We start from the raw sequence: 23,611 nt of genomic DNA, 5'->3' as shown, positions 1-23,611 counted from the left end.
TAAACCTTGGCTAAGCCATGTAAGACAGGTTTGATGTGTGAATTACAGTTTCATCACTGGAGGACTCATTATACATAGTCAACATATACACATAGAAACTATGAGAGAATGTAACAAAAATTAAAGTAAAATAATTAGTACTATGATGTCCAGGTCAAAGTCAGTGTTTTCACATATTTGTAAGCCATGTTGCCTGACTGGCAACTTTGAGTATGTACATCCACATAAACTAGCCAGTTCAACAATATTCTACATGGTAGTCAGGGGAAACCTATCACCAAGATCATAATTTCACCTGAAGAGAAATAACAGAATGGGAGGTAATAAATCCCCAAGGATTTCTTCAAACTTTGACATTCTTGGTTTCATTATCAAATATATCTTTTTATTCAATATTACAAACTTTTCAGTTACCAGAATTGTACTTTTTTTCTAAGATGACTTTCTAATCCAAAATTCTAGTGTAAACGGTTTTTCTAGAGCCACACACGTTAATGCACACCTATTTTTTATTAAAATACAATAGTTTCTATTTTGAAAACTCAATAACCTCAGACATCGTTACTTCTGTAAGTCAAAACATGAAATGGGCCTCCCCCGGTGGTGGAGCTGTTGAGCGCTGGGCTGCGAAGCTGCCCTGGCCACCAGCGAGGGTCCCACATGGCGCGACAGACCTCCCCTGCCACACCCGCTGCTCCCCTCAGCAGTGTATTTTGTCTGTCTGTCTGTTCTGTTCCCCGCTCTGGCTCTGGCTCTGGCGAATCTCTCACCCTCCCGTGCTTATGACTGTACCCAGTGCTTGTATAAATGGATGGATGAATCTTAAAAAAAAAAAAAAGAAAAGAAACTTTGGGTATTTTGGTATTATCTCTTTCTCATTGTTTTACCACACATCCATCAAAATGCCACATTATCAAGATTCTGTTTTTATTTTTCATGAAATTATTATTTTAATTTTATCCTGGTGCCTTTAGCACATCTTAAGAGCTCATTTTCACATCTTCTAGCTCCAGAAGGCATTTCACTTTACATAGGTAAATACATTTCAAAGAAATGCACAGAAATACACATACACACATGCTTTTGCTTTTTTTAAATATTAACCCATATATGCCTGTCATACGTACATCATATTATATTATGTATAATATGTAATAATGTAATATAATATATACCTTGATACATAATATATCAATAAAGTGGTGTTCTTACATAAAAATGTTTTCAAACAAAATCACTTTTCTAAATTCTTTTTCTACTAAGGTTACGTTGGATTGAATAAAGATATAAAGTCTTACATCCCGTATCATATTATATGGATGTGCCATAATAAATTTTTGGATTTCTCTGTAGTGGACATTTAGGCTGTGTCCAATTTTCTTCCCACTGTCAATAATGTTACAGAGAGAATATCCTTATGAATATGTTTATACAAAGGTTTTCTTTTCTCCAGTAAAATTGAGTCTTATATTATCAATCAATAAAACTTGTTCTTTCACATTTTTATAGCTACTTCAAGGTATCTTCCAAAATGATTTACTAAGTTTCCCTAAAATCAGGGTAAAGGATTGTCTGTCTCACATATATTTAACAAAAATAATGTTATCTCTTTATATATTTCTGCAACTTAATATAAACTATTTTTAAGTTTGCATTTACATGTTAAATGAGGCTTAACAAATACTAAAATAGTTCTTGGTAGTTTTTATTTTTACCTTGAATTTCCTATTTGGGTGCTTTTTTTTAATATCTTAACAATAATCATTATGTTTTTCTTACAAAGTAACTAACTTCATTTCCAGATGCTGTCAGAGATAGTGAGGTGAGTGATTGCCTCCATTTAATGTTTGGGTACTCTATGCAATACTGTGTTAGATATAAATGAAGAAAATTATATGGTCCATGAACTTACAACACTTATATTTTAAACCTATCTATTTATATAGATCTGATGAATAACTTTCATCAATAAATTAAAATAATAAATTTGACAAAACAAAAAAGATTATCCAAATATGGATCAATTTAGAACATTTCAGTATGTTTGAATTTTTAATGGACTCAAAGTTTCAACTTATATTTTGCATCCATTTTAAAATTCATTAATTTAGCTTAAAGAAATATGTATGCAACAATTCAGCAAAAGAAATGTCTAGCTAGATAAGTAGGCAGGTATGTAGGTAGATGGATGATAGGTAGGTAGGTAGGTAGAAAGATAGGTAGATAGGCAAATGAAGAAGTATTTAATAAAATTAAATGCACCCATAAGTTAGAACACTGTGCACATAACAAATCTACATGGTAATATTGTCATGAAAGATGTTTTCAACAAATTTTTGGGTGAAAAACAAAACAGCATGACAAGAACTATTTACTTTTTCTTGTTCTATATAAATTAGATGTTTGCATATGTATACATAGAAAAAGCAAATGTGACCACTTCAAGGAAAATTAATTTTCAATATCATATTTTGTATTTATTTTAACTCTTTCCACTGATGTTTTCTGGTATACATATATACTTTGATTTTCTATTCTACTCATATTAAGTTTATATTAAAGATATTAATCTTTAAAAATTATTCTAAGTAAAAGTTATACTTGATATTAATAATTATTTTGGTTCCTAGATACAGGAAACAATCACAAGTAATGTCATAAAGATTCAAATTTGCTTCTCTGAATAAATTATTCAATATTAATGAATCTAATTATCTCCAGGTAAAAAGGTCACATTTAATGAATGGTCACAAAATTCTGACACCATAAATGAATGGTGTTAAATACATCTTGGGAAGAACTGATCGAGGAATCACATTGTTTATAATTGAGAAAAAACAAATTAAATTAAAAATAATGAAGTTTTCTACTTCTGTTATTTTTATTTACATTCAACACATAAACATAAGCAGCCCTGACTGCTTGTGTCTGTACAAGAGTCTTCTTCTCTTTTCCATTTTTTATTTAATAAACCTGTCTTTTTTAAAATGTAAAAAAAAAGAGAAACAAACAAAAAACACACATGTAAACATGTCCATTCCCCACAGTGAAAGTATTTCTTTTGAGCTTAGAAAGTTAGCTTAGAATTCAAAGTTCAATTTACCTACTAGGAGGCAAGGTTTTTTTTTTTCCTTTGTTCATTTTCTGTTTGTCTAGAAACTGCCCCTACAGTATTATAAAATTGTAGCTCACCTGTTCAATGTTTAAAATTTTTTCACTTAGGTCAAATTTTACTTGTTTCTTAAACTCTTTAAGTTTCTTAAACTTTCTCCAATTAGATTTTTTTGAGGCTTTATTTTTATTTATTTATTCATTTGTTTGAGGTAACATTGGTTTATAACATTGTATATGTGTTTGGAGTACATTTTCATGACTTCAAATGCATGATATCACATGATCCCCACCACCAAATTCTAGTTACCGTCCATCACCATCTAACTTACTCCCTCTAAATCCATTCCTCCTACTTACACACCCCTGTCCCTTTCCTTCCTTTCTGCTAACCACTATTATGCTGTCAGAATCTAATTTTTTAATATTTTTTGCGATGACATTGGTGTATACACATTATATGTGATTCAGAGGTGCAGGTTTACACCCTTTCAGTTACATGTTACCACACCACATTCACCACCAAAACACCCATAGTCCTCCACCGTATTGCCCACTTTGCTCCCCGAACGCATCTTCCCCCTCTGATAGACTCAATACTATAATAAAATTTCTAGGGTTTGTTTTTGATTTTTTTTCTTTCTCTTGATTTGGTTTCTCTATATCCCACATAGGAATGAAATCCCCTGGTAATTATCATTCTCCTGGCTTATTTCCCTTAGCATAATCCCCTCTAGTTCCATCCATGTTGTAGCAAATGGTAATATTTCATCTTTTTCATCACTTAGTAGTATTCCATTATACAAGCATACCACATTTTATTAATCCACTCATCAGTCTTTGGGTACTTAGATTATTTCCATAACTTTTCTATGATAAATAAGGCTGCATAAATATACATCCTTTTCTGTTGCTGTTTTACAGTGTGACTGTTCTCTATAGTTTTGCAACTCAAATTTATTTTAACTTCAATAAAATAAGCAAATTGCTCCTCAAATTTTGGCATAAGTTTAACTCTTGATTTTTGAGTAAGTAAAATTATTTTTTTAACTCACATCTATTTTCTTAGTAATGTACACATTTAAAAAAACATATTGAACATGCCAATGAAATTTGGAAAAGTCTGTGCACAAGGGTTTCTATTCAGAAAATACCATTTTAATAAAGAGAAATCCTCTTTATTTTTTATTGTGCTTTCACAGAATTGATATAGAATACACACAGCAAAGGGCTTTCCAGTACTCTTATAAAAAATGTGTCAACCATGTTGTATACAGAACACCTCTATGGGTGAGATGATAGTTCAGTGAGGATGTTGATTCAGTCTGTAGCATTGACAGAGACTGCCAACAAGGGTAGCACTTGCCAACTGGCACCTAGCATAGTGGCTTTCTCCCCTTATGATAATTGCTTATCAACTGGGAATTTCATTTATTCATTGGCACTATAAACTTAACTTCAGTTTATGAAGCAAGCTCTAATACCTCCAGAATTTTTGTCAATAAAATTATTTGAGATTTTCCATTAGACCAGTGTTTGAAAACATGGCATTGTTGGCTGATTTTGTTCCTCTTCATTGCACTAATTGTTTATAAAATTATACTCCGTAAGCTTTTTGAGGAAACAAGTAGTTTAATGAGCACACCATTTTAAAAATTGAGGATAATTTAAGTGATATAAGAGCCCAGGAACTGGGATTCTGCTTCAAATTATTTTAAACATACCATCCAGTAATTATTATTTCACTGAATTTATCAGGATTGTATTTATGTCTACCCAGATGTGATTTAAGACCTACTAGGGATGGGGATGAAACATTTATTCCTCTGCCCCCACTGATTAATATGCAATGCACAGAGGGGTAGTCTATTACTATGTGTACTGAATGAGAGCAGAGCGGTGGTAGACAAAATTGGCTAGGACCCAGGATTCCACACTCATATGAAGCAGAAGCTGCTGCCATGTGGGAAGAGTGAGAATGCTGAGAAAATTCCACCTCTGAATCACAGTTGTAAAGGGTCTGCCTAAGAGAGCAAGAAAACTAAAAATCTTCCTGCCCTTTCCATCATCTTTACAATAAGAGAATAAAATAAGCTATCGATGGGGAATAGTAAGAGGGGACAGGCTCCTTATATGGCAAAGGTGTGTAGGAACCAGTGGGAGTAATTGAACTATAGAGAAACACTCCTAAATGCTCCAGCCTCACACATTGCACAAGTTAATATAGCGGTTTACAACCAGAGATTTTTTTTTAAATAAATTTTATTTTTATATTCCCCATACAATTGCAACCCCCTTATTTTGACCCCAATCCCTCCCCTCCCCGCCCCCCAACCCCCATAGAGTGTCTCTGGTTCATAGTTTTTTGTACAACCAGATTTTTAATCCTTCAATGTGCTTGAGACAATTATAACAATGACAAACCTAACTTTAGCCTAACTTCAGACTGATTCATTCAAAAAGGACCCTGTCCCAATATGGGGGAAAAAAGGACAGCTCTGCATATTTCTTGATTTGAATATTATTTATCTCAGCCTCTTGTGTTTTCTTACTTAGAAATCTATCATTCTATCAAACAACTTAAATCCTTCCCAAAAGCAAAACACAGGAATATAAACTATGGCTATAAGAAAAAAGAAGTAAAACAAAATAAACAAGCAACAAAATTGTAGACCTAAAAACAAGCCTACATGCTAATAATAGTAGATAGATACTTTAATATAGCCATGATTAAAATATGTTTAATCATGTAGCGTAAAGGTTAAAAAAAATGACTTCACAGATGGGGAACTTGATCAGAAAGATGGAAGTTTTCATAAGAGTCCAAAGGAAATGCTAAAAATGAAAAATACTATCAATAACAAAAATTTCCTTTGATGGAATTATTATGACACTTATCAGCACTGAGAAAAGAATCAGTATGCTAAAGGAAAGTTCAATGGAAATCATCCACAATGAAACAACAAAAAAAGTAAAACAAAAAAATAGAGCATTCATGGGCAGATGGGCTATATAAAAAAGAATATAGGCAAAATTGTATATTCCATTGAATATTCCTCTTATAGAATACTTATACAATATACAATGCCACAAACAATGAGTTAATCTAATCGATATTCAAAAAGCTGAAATATGGCATGTAGACCTCTCATGCTGTGCCCGCTGCTCCCCTCAGCAGTGTATTTCGTCAGTCTGCCTGTTCTGTTCCCCGCTCTGACTCTGGTGAATTTTCTCACCCTCCCGCGCTTCTGACTGTACCCAGTGCCTGTATAAATAAATAAATAAATCTTTAAAAACAACAAACCTGAAATAAAATAAAAACCGTTACATAAAATTCTTTTTTTCTTTTAAAGATTTATTTATTTATTTATTTTTACAAGTATTGGGTACAGTCAGAAGAGCGGGAGGGTGAGAGAATTCACCAGAGCCAGAGCAGAGAGCAGAACAGGCAGACTGCCAATACACTGCTGAGGGGAGCAGCGGGTGGCAGAAGAGGTATGCAAGCCATGGTACCCTCGTGGTGGCTGGGGATTGAACTGGTGCTGCAAAGGCTGCGGCCAACTTCGCAGCCCAGCGCTCAACTACTGCACCACCAGGGGTGACCCTAAAATTCTTATTTGTAACAAGCTAAGCCATTATCTGGACATGAAATAAACCTCAATACACTTTAAAATGTTAAAATCATGGCAAATGTATTCCCTCAGTATAAAGGCAGAAAGCTATAAATGTTTTAAAATTCAATAATTTCTGGGACATACCTGCAAAATCTGCAATGTTTAAAAATTTTTAAAAATGCAAAATCTTATGTTTATTAAATAAATCGAATTTGTAATAAAAATTACTTATTAGTGATAAAATTTCAAGTCCAAAGCCTTCACTTGGAAATTCTACCAGACATTTAAGCAAGAAATAATACCAAATTTACACAAACTCCTTTGAGAAACAGAAGAATAAAAAACAAATATACAACTCACTTCATGAGGACAACCTTACACTGATACCAGGCAAGGAGAAAAAACCATAGATTATTTATGCTCATGAGCACAAACACAAAAATCCTTAAGAAAAATATAGCATATTCCAAGTAACAGTATATAAAAAGGAGAAAAAAACAACCTAATATTAGATCAGAACTTCCAAAAGCTGAAAAGAGGCATAGATGAAAAATACACAGCTAACAATATACTTAATAATAACCCAATGACTCCACCTCCACTGACTATGGAATAAAACAAGGGCATCAAGGCTTCCCATTTCTATTATGTATTAATGCAGAAGCTATAAAATCATAAAAAATATTTTTTAAAGTAGTGATCTTATAAGCAAGCTTATCAGGGGCCTCCCCTGGTAGCGCAGTGGTTGAGCTCTGGGCTGCAAAGCTGCCCGCAGTCTCTGCAGCACCAGTTCAATCCCCAGATCCCTGGATCCCCGGCCACCGGGGAGAGTCCCACATGGCACGCAGACCTCTCCTGCCACCCCTGCTGTTCCCCTCAACAGTGTGTTTCGGTCCATCTGGCTGTTCTGTTCCCCGCTCTGGCTCTGGTGAATTCTCTCACCCTCCCATGCTTTTGACTGTACCCAGTGCTTGTATAAATAAATAATCTTAAAAAAAAAGCAAGCTTATTAGTTTTGTAGAACAGAAAAGCAATATAAAAAAAGTATAATTTTACATAATAGCAATAAGTTCTTGTAAAGTGAATTATGAAAATAACACCATTTAGAATGCATAAAGATATAAAATAATAAGGGACTCATGAAATATATGCAAGACTAGTAAAATGGAGATTACAAAACGTTGCTGAGTGACATTAAAGAGAAAAATACTCTCAGATCTATTCTGTGCTTATATTTCAAAATGCTACAATATGTTAAGATACTGATATACAGATTCAGTGCAATCCCTGTCAATCCCAGAAGGCTTTTTCTTCCAAAATTTACAAGATGATAAAAATGATACCCAAATTCACTTCCATTTTCCTATAGCACATGTAGGAGCTTAGAAATCCCCATTCTGTGCTAACTTAACTACAACTACAAATCTGAGCACAACGAAAAATCAACACTTCGCAGATCCTTCATAGAAAGGAGGAGAACATAAGGTACTACACCCAAGATTAGATAGAGAGACAGGCAAATACAAAGTCTAGCAGTTTACATATTGAAGCAGAGGTTTATGAGGAGAAACCGCCATGAGGTTCAGTGCCCATATGGGAAAACCTTAAGAGTAATTAACGAATTGCCAAAAGCTAATATGGATAAGCATGAGAATTGAAAGCTACAGGGAAACCCAGTCATGGGAGCCCATATATTATTATGCAACTTACCTTTAGGACCTTGACCAAGTTCCTCATAAATTTTGGAGAAAAATTTTTCCTCCCATGCTTTCAACAGGATGAGCGGGAAAAAGGAATCATTATAAAATGTGCCAAGGAACTCTGTTTTCTTAAGAAATCCTGCCCACAGGTAGAACTACTTAACCAGAGCCAAACCTGAAAGCATTAGCAAAGCTGACTGATTTAGAGGAAGGAAAACACTTAAATCTAGACAACTCAAGCCTTCCACCAGGAAGATTATAAGAGGGTGGTCCCCAAAAAAAGGGGAGGTTTCAGGTTCCCTGTCCCACCCAAAGCAGGGTGGAGCTGAGAAGGGAGGAGAAAAAGCTGAAGAGGGGACTGGAGAAGGAAGGAAGCAGGATGGAGAGCAAGAAGGAGACGTGGAGGAAGCACATGGAGCAGAGAGGCATGTGAAAGAAGCTGCGCTGCTTCTTGGTGATGTGGGCGAGATGACCCAAGGAGAGGTTAACAGTGGCAGCTTTTATCTTGATTTTGATTTTGGGCTTTCCCCCCTAGACTTCTCTGACTGTTTCTGACCCTTTTCTATGGGTCCCTGCCTGAAGGTGGTTTAGATTTATGGCAGGATTTTGTGCTTGCTTTGGGGCAATCCTGTTTGGCTGGACTTTTACCCACGAGGGGATAGGTAAATTTGGGTGCCTGATTTGGAAACTATATTGTCTTTTCTTAGTTGCACACTAATTGTATTAAAGTTTCTTTCCATTAAATGTCTTATATATTTTGTCTTTACAGAATCTATTTAGAGCAGGTAGGTTTGGAGGTTCTGGACTGCTGCTTTCCCTGCCCTTGAACAAAATGAGAAATACCCAACTCCAGATCACATTAGCTATCCTGTCCCACCTAAAGTGGAAAAGAAAAGATCCCAATAAGTCTTGTGAAGTCCACAGTCTAAAGGCATAGCCTCACTAAAAGACTGAAAATGTATCACAGGACTTCATAATTTTATACCTCACTCAACATCTCATCACCACATTGCTAAAAGCCTAATTATAGAAGTTGTTTTTACCTACTCATCATATTTGACTATCAAGGAAAAATTACAAAGCATACCAAAAGACAAAAAGCATAATTTCAAGAGAAAGGACAAGTATCACAATCAAACATCGTAGAAGTATTAGAATTTTTAGACTATAAATTTAAAACAACAATGAATGATAAGCTAGGAGGTCTATGGATAAAAGGCACACATCAAAGAACTGATGGGCAATGAAAACAGAGATGGAAATCCTAAGACAGAAAGAAGTGGGAATACTAAAATCAATAGGAGTGGAATGCCTATGACAGGCTTATTAATAGGGTGAACATAAAGCATATCTAAGCTAGAAGATATATCAATACAATTCTCAAAAAGCAAAAAGCAATGGAAACAAATTCAGAGAAAGTAGAATGTAATATCCAAGCACCGTGGGACAACTAATAAAGATGTAACATGCATAATGGGAATACCAGAAGGAGAAGAAAGATAGGAAAAGAAGTGAGCTGCAACAATGATGACTGAGAATTACTCTAAGTTAATGTCAGACACCACACTACAGATCTACAGAGCTTACTGAACAGCAGGAAGGATAAATGTCAAGAAAACCACGCCTGAGCATAAATTTTCCAACTGCAGGAAATAAAGCTCAAAAAAAAAAAAAAAAACCTAAAAAGAAATCATAGGGGTAAAAAATACATGTAGAGGAACAAAGATAAGAAACACATAAGAATTGCTTCCAGCTCTTCCTCAGAAACCACACAAACAGGGAGAGCATAGAATAAAATATTTAAAGTACTCAAAGAAAAAAAAAAATCCAGAGTTTTGTTCTTAGTTCAAAAGTGGAGGAGAAATACTTTCAGGCAAATAAAAATTAAGGAAATGTATGTCCGGTAGACATATTTTGCAAGAAATATTAAAAGAAGTTCTTTAAAGGAAATATGTCAGAAACTTTATATAAAGAAAGGATATTAGAAAAGGAAGTTAATTTTTTTTAATTTTTCTTATTTTAATTGATCTAACAGATACAATGATTTCTAAAATTATAATACCAGCGTTATATTTGATTATGTGTACAATATGTGCTAAGTTATGGTTAAGAATAAGTGAAATGAATGACAGCCTAGACTACAGAGGGATGGAAGGGAGGAATTATGATTGTTTTGTTATTATCAGATAATCACCCTGAGTGGTATAGTATTACACGTGAGTAAACTTAATTGAGCCAGAAATGTATAAAGCATATCTATAAACCCCTGAAAAGGAGTAAAAAAAAAAAAAAAAAAAAACACAGAAAAGCCAATATGCTAAGGAAGAAGCCAAGAAAGAATTATATAAAATGTTCAAATGAAACCACAAAAAGCAGAGAAAGAGAGAAATTTAGGAACCAAGAAAAGAGCAACAAATCATAAGTAGCAACAAATACAGTAGGTATTAATCCACTTATATATCAACTATTTAAGGTACCAATAAAGTGACGGAAATTGTCAGTGTGAACCAGAAATAAGACCCAACTCTATGTTGTCTACAAGAAAACTTGTTTATATAAAACCATGTATAGATTAAAAGTAAATGAATTTAGGGAAGTAATACGAACCAAATTTGCTAATACTAACCAAAAATAAATAAGAATTGATATATTAATTTCAAATAGAGCAAACTTCAAAGCAAGGGAGTTATTAGGGATGAAGTAGAACACTGCATAATTATAAAGGAGTAAATTTGCCAAGAAAATACAACAATCCGTAAAGTATCTATTCCAAACAATAGGGCATCAAACTATGATAGCAAAAAACTAATAGAATTGCAAAAAGGAATAGATGAGAGCACACTCAGAATTGTATACTTCAAAAATGCTCTGTCAGAATTGAAAAGATCCAGTAAACAGAAAATCAATACAGAGTTGAACTCAACCACACCATTATAGGACTGGCCATAATGGAAATCTATAGGCTGCTTCATTTAAAAAACAGTAGAATACATTCAACAATCCATTCTTCTCAAGCTCACATAGATCATTTGTCATGATAAATGACATTTTGGGTCATAATACATACCATAACAAAATTAAAAGGATAAAAATCACACAATGTTTGCCTAAGTTCATAGTAATTTTTTTTAAGATTTATTTATTCATGCATACAAGAACCGGGGTACAGGCCAGATATGCGGTAGGTGAAAAGATTCACCAAAGACAGAGCAGGTAACAGAACAGGCAGACTGACTGAAATACACTGCAGAGGAGAGCAGTGGGAGAGACAGGAGAGGTCTGCCGCCCTTGTGAGTATCTCCCCACTTGGCCTGCATCGAACCTGCGCTGCAGAAGCTGCGGACAGCTTCACAGCGCTGCGCTCAACCACCTGCACCACCAGGGAGGCCCTTGTTCATGGTGAATTTTAAGAAGAAATAAATAATAGAAAGGTAAATTGAAAAAGCTCCCAAATTAATGAAAATTAAATAAGATGCTTCTAAATAACACATGAGAATAAATCCCAGGAAATTTTTTAAGTATTTTGGATTAAATGAAAATGAATGCATAACATGTGAATTGGTAACATGCACAAAAAAAAAAAAAACAGTGTATAGAGGGAATTTTATTGAATTCATGAGTCTATTAGAAAAAAAATAAGATCAAAAGCCAATAGTGCAAGTTTCCACCTTAGAAAACTAGAAAAAGTGAAGACTAAATCCAAAGTAGATGGGAGGTAAGAACTAATGAGAAGTAGAAGGCAATGAAATTGAAAGTAGGAAAGGAATAGAAAAAAAAAAAATCAATGAAATCATATGATGATTCTTTGAAAATATTAATAAAATCTGCATGACTCTAGCCAGGAAAACAAAAACAAGAAAACTTAAGAATTGAATTTTTAAAAGTTCTTTTATAATTAGCAAATTTGGTACACAAAAGGAAAGGTGATCCAATGTAGTGATAAAACTGCTTTTCTAAAGTAGTAATTTTCAAAATCTATCAATATTTAGTCATGTACCTCTTTCTTCAAATGAAACATACCTGGAGGCCTAACATACTAAACAAGGAAAAGACAAGGTACCATTTTTGAAATAAAAGATGGGGACACCCTTGCCAGCAGTGCCTCTGTGATACTCCTGCTGCACGGCTTAAAAATCTCCTTTCTGAATCATGGAAAAGTGTAATAAAATTAGAACAGAGAATATTAATAACAAACAGGCCCAAGTGTATGCAAGCCTTATTTAATTCCATGGATGCTAAAATATCATAAATCCTTGAGATGAATCTGTAAACAATGACAGAAAAGAAAGGAAAAAATCAAAAAGAAAATATCCAAAGACCAGAAGCTTACCCTGGCTAAAGGGCAGAGATTTATGCTGGCAGCAGTGAATGAAAGACTAACAATGCTCTGTGGCAAGAAAGCGAAACAGAACACATTTTCATAATCACTACCTTACAGGGAAAAAAAAGCCCTCAGATTTTGAATGCACAATTATATAACACAACCGTGGTGTGCATAAGGAACAAGAAAAGCAAAATAAGATTTATAAGTCTTTAAAGATCAGTTTATTCATTGGAAACAGTATTATGTACCTAATATAGAATACAAACCCATATATAAGCAATTGTACCACACGATCAAAATTAAGCATGCCATTTCTTTAGCATGCTGGATTGAAGAGGAAAAAAAAAATTCCAAATAATATAAGCCAAGGAGAATGTGCTGCATGTAGTTGTAAATAGTATGTTGAATGAGAAAGATTTACAAGAGAATATAGAAAACTTAATTTTTCTCCCTTTCCATTCAAATCCATTTGGTAAGATAGGTTCTTACCCAGTTCCTGGATGAGATCTAGTGCAGGTCCAATAGCTCTTCTGTAACAGGTGGTCCCCAGGAAAAAGGGAGGCTTCAGGTTCCCTATCCCACCCAAGGAGGGTAGAGCTGAGCAGGGAGGAGAAGAAACTGGAGAAGAGACTGGAGAAGGAAGGAAGCAGGATGGAGAGCAAAAAGGAGCCTGGAGGAGGCACATGGAGCAGAGACATGTGAAGAAGCTGCACTTGCTTCTTGGTCCTGGACTGGTTGAAACAGATGTGGGTGAGAGACATGTGCAGAGACTAGCAATGGCAGCTTTTATCTTGATTTTGATTTTGCTCTTTTCCCCCTAAACTTCTCTGACTATTTCTGACCCTTTTCTATGGGTCCCTGCCTGAAGGTGCTTTACACTTGTGGCAGGCTTTGGGGCCTAGCTTTAGGCCAATTCTGTTTGGCTGGACTCTTACCCACGAGGGGATGGGTAACTTTGGGTGTTTGATTTGGAAACTATATTCTTTTTCTTTGTTGCATACTAATTGTATTAAAGTTCCTTTCCATTAAAGGCTTTATATGTTTTGTCTTGATGTGGGGGATGGCAGAACCAATTTAAAGCAGGCAGGATTGGGGATTCTGAGATGAACCTCTCCCTGCTCTGTAACGCTTCCATTCATTCTCAAATAATAAAATGATCTCCACGTTAATGATTGGTATATCCAGTCCATGAAACAAAAATAAACGCCAACTTTCATTAAACGGTAAATCTGCAGTTTGGTATCTATAACCTGTATCTCCAGGGTTTTGGTTTCAACAAAGGTAAAAGAAGTTAGAAAAGTTTAAGAAAAGAAAGGGAGGGGAGCATAGGAGATGAAGGGGAGGGAAGGGGAGGGGAGAAGAGGAAGTGGAAAGAGAGAAAAGAGACTCAGACATTCATTTAAAGATAAAGCTCCCAGTACCTGAGGACCTAGCTCAGGTTAAAAGTTGAGCATCCTTAACTGCACTTCTCTCTCCTAATAACCAGCTCCACCCTTGCTCTTAGGCTGCCTCTGCCTTCCCCAAAGCTCAAAAGGAGGGAGGGGTCACATAGAGGTCAGAGAAAGAAAAGATCACATTCTAGAATGCCATCAGGGCCTTCCTGGTGGTTCAAGGGGTTGAGATGCAACCTATGAAGCTGTCCACAACCTCTGCAGCACAAGCTCAATCCCTGGCCAGGAACATAACTACATGGTGCAGCAGACCTCTCCTGACCCCACTGCTGCTCCCTTCAGCAGTGTGTTTTAGTCAGCCTGCCTGTTCTGTTCCCCACTCTGTCTCTGGTGAATCCTTTCACTCCCCACATATCCCTGGCCTGTACCCCAGTTCTTGTATGCATAAATAAATAAATCTTTAAAAAAAAAAAAAGAATGCCATCAAATATGACCTCCATTTCCTGGGACCTGACCAGATCATTAAGGCAGACCCTTTCCTTAGCAGCTCTCCTTTCAGGGTCATAAGGATTGCAGCTACCATGGGAAGGTGTGACCCTCTCTGTAACTTGCTATTTAAAATCCCTCCTGTATGTGTGTATCCACCAGTTTACCTGACCAGGACACTATTCTACATATGGCTCCCAGGACATACATGGACCCACCAGTAGTGCCAGTAGGTTAATACCCACAGAGCCTGTCCTGGCTCTTTCTGCCATTCTCACCTTTGAAACTGTTAAATTGCAGCATAAGTCAGACATTTGTTTACTGCATCTCCCAACTCCATGTGACAAATGTCAACTCTCATAGCAAAGTCTTCCTTGAGACTGCTTTCCCACAAGGCCTAGGGTAATTAGCAAACAAACAGTTTTTCTTCCCTAAAAGGAAGGAAGGTAGATCAAGTCACAGCAGTATACTGACTTATCTAAAGAGATCCCCTCCCTTATCCTCAGGTCACTTCAGTTTCAATTCTTGAATAGCTCAAGTGGATGAATATCTACAAAACCAGCCTCTATAGTCTTTTGTGCTGATCCCACAACCTTATGTGGAAAGTCAGAATTCTTATCACCAGTTGTTTTTTATTTGCTATTAGGGCTTCAACCAAAAGTTAGAGAAAATTAGTGCTGTTTAACTTTCTATATGATTCATTTTGGGGACAGAGATGATATTCCTGCTGTGCACATAAAATACAAACTATTGGTGCCAGAAAATCATACCAGAAATGAAAGGATTATAATGATAAAGCTTGTAAGTTAGATTAGCACCTTCACAATATTTTAAGAATAATGATATTCATATATATGATCCTGGAAAAATAATACATTATCACTTGTCAATCTACTTGGTTTTAATTAACAAACTAATATAATAAAGATTGAAGGGCAAAAATTAAATTAATCGAGCAATTATTTCCATGAAATCAAATTATAATATTCTCCAAATTATAATATTCTCCAATACACTTTGCGTGATTAAATTGGTGATTGTTTCTCATGGTTTGGAAATGGATAAGATCATATAAAGGTAATAAGTGTTCTTTAAGTTTTACAGAATGACTGCTACTTAGAAAACAAAACCAAGCAAAATATCTGTATAGATACAAAAGTAAAGTGGATAATGAAACAATTATCTTGCATATTCAGGCCTTATTTGCTGATATATTCCCCTGAATATCCAGGTGATTACAATAATAGGCTGTGAGTATAAAGCATCAGGAGAGAGGAGTCATCTCAAACCAGTATTCCACCTTTTGGCAATGAAATGTTCTTGTTTTTTTAGGAAACAATTTTTTTTTTTTTACTTTGTGTTGAACATATGGTTACAGAAGGCAGGTCTCTTCCTCCAGGAAGAAACGCTAATGAGCATATGCAAAAAGACCTGAAATCTGGTGGAAGGATCTGAAGAAACAGATGTAATTTTACTCTAATTTATGCTTTGATAGTGGGGGGAAATTAAATTTCTATAAATTTCCTTCTAGATACTGGTTTCTATTGTTTGTTCTACCATGTCCCACCTCCCTTCCTTTGTTTTCTAGTAAATTGATCTAAGTTACACAGGAATATTGAAATATTTTAAAATAAACCTTAAAAAATATTTTAGATTAGTTTCTGATTCCCTGAAAAGTTAAAAAGCTTGTTCCTCACCCAATTTCCTCTACCATAACATCTTTCATTCAACAACTAAGAAACTAACATAACTGTGTGATGTTTCACATTCCCTGCCCCACCTACTAAAGGGTGGAGCTGAAGGGCCAGGGGAAGCTGAAAGGGACTTGCAAGAGAAGACTTGGGAGAGAAAACTGGGAGAGGAATTGGAGGAGACTCACTGAGCAGAGACAAGTGAACAAACTGTACTTGCATCTCATCTCAGCTTTGGACTTGCACCAGGGACTTGTGGGACAAGGAAGGAGACAGTTAGAAGAGATGTGGGTGAGAGACTGATGAGGAAGCTGATGATGGCAGCCTTTATCTTGACTTGTACTTTTATTTTGCTCCTTTGCTTCTAGACTTGTCTGGCCCTTTCTGCCCCTTTCCTATGGTTTCCTACCAAAAGCTGCTTTAGACTCATGGCAAGCTTTCAGCCTCAGTGGTCCCGCTTTGGATCAAACCTGTTTAGTTGGGCATTTCCCCACAAGGGGATGCTTAACTCTGTAAGTCTATTTTAACTGTATGCTTTCCCTTCTCTTTATTGCACACTAATTCTAATAGAGTGCTATTCTATTGAAGATCTTACACACCAAGAGTATGTTTTGTGTTCATGCAGAGGATGGCAGAATCTGCTTAGAAAGTGTGAGGTTTGAGGGTGTTGGGGTGCCTGCTAACAACATTGGCATATTGCTAGATTTCACTGGTTTTTGTTTGTTTTTTCACTTAACCTTCTTTCCCTGTTTCAGGATCCCATCCAGGGTTCCATGTTCCATTTAGGAGTCATGTCTCCACTTCCTTCTGGTCTGAAACAGTTCTTCAGATATTTGATAACTTTGTTTTTCATAACCCTGGCAATTTTTTGAATACTAATGAGATATTTTGTATGATGTTCTTCTGTTTTAGTTTGATGTTTTTCTCATGGTAAGGCTAGTGTTAGAGAATATTAGAGAATGAAGTGCTTTTGTGACAGCATAACAAGAGTACATGTTATCAAACTCACCGCTGACAATGTTAACCCTGAATACTAGGTCAAGGTGCTGTTTGCTGCCTTTCTACAATGTGCATTTAATCTCCTCTTTTCAACTCTGTCATTAAAGTTTCAATGGAAAGAAAAAGCATGTGTGGAGTAGTCATATTTTGAAGCCAAACAGAGCAATCCTGTAGATTTTCATATTATTCCAATTCCAACATTTTTGTCTTCTCACTTGGCTTATATTGTATGTGTGTTTATGTGCTTACATAAACATGAAATTAAGATAAATATTTCAATTCAATTTTTAACATTTAAAAGAAACGATGCATTTATAAATGCATAGTGCCTCATATCTAACAATAGGTTGGCAGACTAGTCATCTTAAGAGAGGAATATATTTATAAATAATTTCTTCCATATTTAGAATAAGACTATTTTTTATTGTACTGAGAGCCTTTAGTTAATATTCGCTCTTTATAGAAAAACAATTGAAAGTAAAATAAACATGAAGAAAATTTTAATTGCATATTATTTAAATGCATAGAATTGTAATTGCCTGGTTATCAATTATATATACTTATAAATCTTTCTATTCAAAATGCATTTTAGATTATTTGTACCAATTTACATTTTCTCCTACCATACAGTGAGTGCATTTTCTTTTATAGGAGGTATAAAAATCAGTGTTATGTTCAAATCTTAGGTCAACTTGATATAAATAGCTGGATGGGTATTCTCAAGCTTACATCTGTTTAAAATATAATTGACATTTGACATAGAGTTTCCTTTTGTCAAGATAATTTTCCCCATTACTCATCATCCATAAAATAGATTGTATAAGGGAACAATAGCAATATTGCCCACAGGAATGGGGAGGTAAGATTTGTAGCTAAAAATTAAAAAATTAAAATGTAATATATTGGATCACCTTAAAGACACAGGTCAACTCAGTACAGAGTAAGATTTTTCTATAATTTAATTGACGAGCACATTTGCTTATATAACCTCCACATTTTTGTTGATTATATTGCATGACTGTCATTCTAGTCATTTTGAGTTTTAGGGAAAATTGTGTGCTCTTTTAATGTCATGTTGGCATTTATTATTTAACAGGAAAATCTCAGGATTATTTCATAATCTAAGTGTCTATCTTTGTTTTATTTACATATATTGTTGACTAGGGCTCAGATACTGTGAAATTACTTGGTACTTGAAGATTTTTTTCTAGAAGCAATGCAAATGATTTTTTTCTGATGAAAATATAAGCCAGACTTTATCATTGCATTATTTTGTGATACATTAACCAATTTTGTTTCTAAGCTATCAATATTATTCTTTCTTCAGTGCCTAATATGCTCAGTTTCACAAGTGTGTTTTACCACCTGCTAGTCCTATCATTAATGAGTTGAATAAATCTTTAACACATTGTTTACTCAATATTGTATGAGACTCATTTTACTTTGACATGGAGATACATTAGCAAACAAAACAGTCAAAAATCCTTTGTGCTCTTCTAAACAATACTATGATGGGATAGAAACAAATCAAAAATAATTAAGATATATTGTGCTAGAAAATGAAACTTTTATAGAGGAATTAATTAAGAAAAGAAAATAAAGAATGCAGGAGTAGAAACTATAATTTTAAATACAGTGGTTAGGCAAGGCCTCACTTTGAAAATGACATTTCAACAAATGTTTAAAGAAACCAAGATCTCAAGTAATGGGAATTTCTAGGGGAAGAACATTTCCAGGAAGGAACAGCATGTTTAAGAGCCTACAGTGGGAACATTCCAGCAGGATGGAGATGAAGTACACCAGAAATATTGAGGCTAACAGAAAGGTGGTATATATATCACAACATATTTTATAGTGATTAACATGAGAATCCAATGACTAATCTCATTTCTTTTTTTAGAAAATTATTTTAATTGTGGGCCTCCCCGGTAGCGCAGCGGTTGAGCGCTGGGTTGCGAAGCTGCCCGCAGCCTCTGCAGCACTGGTTCGATCCCTGGTCACCGGGTGAGGGTCCCACATGGTGCGCAGACCTCTCCTGCTGCCCGCTGCCCCCCTCAGCAGTGTATTTCGTCAGTCTGCCTGTTCTGTTCAGTCCGCCTGTTCTGTTCCCTGCTCTGGTAAATTCTCTCACCCTCCCACGCTTCTGACTATACCCAGTGCTTGTATAAATAAATCTAAAAAATAAAAAAATATGTTTTAATTGTTCTGATGAGAATAGATTTGGGGTTAAAGGACAGGAGGGAAACTAGGTAGAAGGTTGTTGCAATGCTGCAACAGGGTTCTGGACCAGAGCAGCAGTGATGGAGGAGGTGTAAAGGACACTTCCTGAATATATATTGTCATATGTAAAGAAGTCACATGCTAGGCACAAGAGGGGTTAATCAGTCTGGCCAAAGGAAGAAAACATGAAACTAAGGCATGAGGTAGTCTGGATTATGTCAATGTAAAGAAGTAAAAGAAAAATTGAGCAACTGAGAAAACCATTTTTTCCTCTCTTTATAAGATTTTCATTATTGTGAGAAAAGGGTTTTATGTTATCTTAGTTGAAGGATACATTTAAAATTTTATCATCTGATTTATAAACATGATTATTATAAAATAATGAAAAAATACAGTAGTCCAAAAGAAATTTCAAGTGCATATTGTCTGAAAGAATCCCTCATCCAGAATCATTTCAAGCAAATAAACCCTCCACCTGCTGTGATTTAGGCCAACCCTCATTAGCATTGGACGGTGTATTTTGTTTTATAGTTTTAATTTTAAGTCATTGGATCTTTTGTGTAAGTATGTTATTAGGGTTATAAAACATTACATTACATTATAAAGGTAATGTCTCTTTACCTGAATCTGAAATACTTGAATAGGAATTCAAAATGTTTAGACCCCTTGCCTTTGCACCTTGATGCCTGGATGCATCACCAGCCAAGATGATTCAGGGCTCAGGAAAACACAGTGGCTTCTTTAACCTAGCATCTCTTCACTAAATCCAGATAAATGGGTACTTCCATTCAAAAGATGTGGTGTTCAGTTCTGTATTTTTCACAATATATTATGGATAAAGAGAATAAAAGCATAAGCAAGAGAATAAAGTCTGGGATACTCCTATAAGATAGCCCTCTATTTTTTAGCATTATGAATAAATTAACTTGTTCTAAGAGTTTTAAGAGAGGCCATTCAGTGAAAGGAAGCCTTGGGCCAAGAGTTGGGACAGTATTCCAATTAGCCAACTCAAAAAACATTACAGATGTATATCACTGTGTCTTTTTTTTTTTTAATTCTTTGTGTTTTTTTCTTTTTACTTTTTTTTTTAAAGATTTATTTATTTATGTACACAAGCACTGGGTACAGTCAGAAGCACGGGAGGGTGAGAGAATTCACCAGAGCCAGAGCAGGGAGCAGAACAGGCAGATGGACAAAGTACACTGCTAAGGGGAGCAGCGGGCAGCAGGAGAGGTCTGCATGCCATGTGGGACCCTCGCCCAGCGGCTCGGGATTGTACCTGTGCTTCAGAGGCTGTGGGCAGCTTCACAACCCAGAGCTCAACCGCTGCGCCACGGGGGAGGCCCATATCACTGTGTCTTAATAATAATCTCATCTGTAAAATTAAGTGCAGGACTAGAATAGACTACTTAACAAAATATTTCAACCAATTCTTCAGGAAGCATCAGAACTTTAGGATCATATTTTTTAAATAAAAACAACACCAGATATGGGTGGAAAAACTTGTGTTTTTATGTGTTACTAGGCCTCTCTTCAGTAATCCATCTCCAAGTGCACAAAGTACTATAAGAATAATGAGCATATTTTATTCATAAATGGAAAACTAAGAGAGGAAATTGAACTCTGTAGAATGCCCAATAAACATCTAACATAAATCTTACCAGATTGTGATCAATCAACAGCATTTTATTTGGCTATTTGAAAAAATAGTTAAGAGTTTTAAGAGGATCTTGAGATTATATTTATTTTAACTTATGAATACTAACCACAAAGATAGCAATAAAAGTTCACCCGAAATTGGCCAGCTTTGCAATATATGAGACAGTGGATTGGGGATTGGTTTCAGTAAATCTGGGTCACCTTGTGACCAGATTCCATAATTTATTGCAACTACAGAAAAGAGACCAACATCAAATAACTTAGCAAGGATTTTCCTTTACTACAGATTATTTTAGTCATCTTTTCTTATCAATAAATCTTCATTCTAGTGAATCTTCCTTTCTCTTCAAGTCATGAAACTTCATGAGCTCCAGTGCTCTTATTCCTATCTTAAAATATAGGATCCCCAGACTCCCTCTGTCCACACACAGACTCAGACTAGATACCTCCACTTTCTTAAAAAGCTGCATCTTCTCATTCCCTCAACATCTCCTATGTGCATTCCTACACCAGTCTGCAGGATTAAAGTAAAAATAATTTTAAAGAATTCTTCTAATGACTCATAATTAATAGACGATGCACTGGGGTGGGGGCGGGAGATTGTTAACTAATATTTAGGATTTAATCTTTTGTCCTTGTCACATTCAAAAAAGTTAAATCAAACAGCATATTTCTTAGCACTTTTCTAGTTACATTTATGTTATGTCTCCCATATTATTACATATTTTTTAATAACATCACTGGAATTGCCACCTATTATTTTTTGGTGGGCAAAATTTAATTTGGAAAATTGTCTTCAATTTTCTTTGCAATTCAAATGTTCCTATGTATTCACACTTTTAGTCAAAATTTGATAGTCACTATGATTTTAAGAAAATTTCTGGGGGCCTCCCTGGTGGCAAAAGTGGTTAAGACACAACCTGTGAAGCTATCCGCAAACACTGCAGCACAAATTCGATCCCCAGCCAGGGAGGAGACCCACATGTCGCAGCAGACCCCTCCTCACTCGCCCACTGCTCCCCTCAGCAGTGTATTTCAGTCAGTCTGCCTGTTCTATTCCCCACTCTGTCTCTGGTGAATCCTCTCACCCTCCACACCTCTGGCCTGTACGCCAGTTCTTGGATACATAAATAAATAAATCTTAAAAAAAAAAAAAGAATTTCTGGAAAATAAATTTTGAGGTAAAAACACATGAATATTTTTAAGACTTTTAATATATTTTACCCACATTTGCTCTGAAATGCTTATTGATTTTGATTTTATTGCTTACTAAAATGTTTTCTCTTCTTACTTCTCAGATCTTGTTAATGCAAGTCATTAGTTTGTTTCTTGACTGCCAAAGTCCATTCTATAGTTTATCATAGGCCTTATTTATGCAGTTTCAACCTAGATTATAGGTGTAATTGCTTACTTTTTATTTTATTGATGCTTAGCATAACCGAGTCTGAATCAGAATTGCCAGCTTACATGACTTCATTATGGAAAACATTCATGCTTTTTTAGTATTTCTCACTGCCTTCTTTATATATTTGTCTCTTTTTTCCTGGAATAGATTTAACTACTAATTCAGACAACACAGACAGCCCTCTGATTCAGATTTGTATTTCTGCTTCAACATTTAGATGGCAACTGTTAAGGTCTAGGCCACATAATTATTGAAAATTTTGCCAAAGCAGAAATGTGAATGGTGGCAATGTGAGTTTGGGTTGGGGATGAGTCATTTAGTTAATGCATCTACATCTCTCTGCACATTTTATTTACTGGCATACTCTTGTCTGGTATCTTAGGGAAGAACTAATTCTTTTTTACTGTGAGAATTAGAGCTCAGGAAAAAAAAAAAAAAACACCTAATAGAATTAGAGCAGATACAACAGACAAAGGAATGAAATTTCAAAAGATTATGGATATTGTTGAAAAAATAGAAGTCTGTTAAATGAAGTGGCAATAACTCTAATTTGGCTGCAGATCTTATCTAACTTATTTTAGTATTCATCCCATACTGAGTAGAGAAACCAAGGAAATTCTTACCACTTCTCAACAAGGGTATTGACTATACAATATATCAGTAGGGAATAACTTAGAGATTCTGTATGGTGAGGATATTCATAGGAAACACTAGCCTATTGAAGAAAATGCAAATCAGGTTAAACCTAGAAATGTGTATAAACATTTCCATAAAAGTTCTGAACTACAGGACTCCCCTGGTGGCGCAGGTGGTTGAGCTCAGCACTATGAAGCTGTCCGCAGGCTCTACAGCGGTGGTTCGATCCTGGCCGGCTGGCAAGTATCTCACATGGCATGGCAGAACACTTATGTCTCGCCCACTGCTCCCCTCAGCAGTGTATTTCAGTCAGTCTGCCTGTTCTGTTCCCCGCTCTGTCTCTGGTGATTCCTCTCACCCTTCCGCGAATCTGGC

The sequence above is a fragment of the Talpa europaea genome (genome assembly GCF_964194135.1).
Source record: "Talpa europaea genome assembly, chromosome: 3".
Lineage (NCBI taxonomy): Eukaryota > Metazoa > Chordata > Mammalia > Eulipotyphla > Talpidae > Talpa > Talpa europaea.
Note: the sequence above shows the minus strand (reverse complement) of the source record.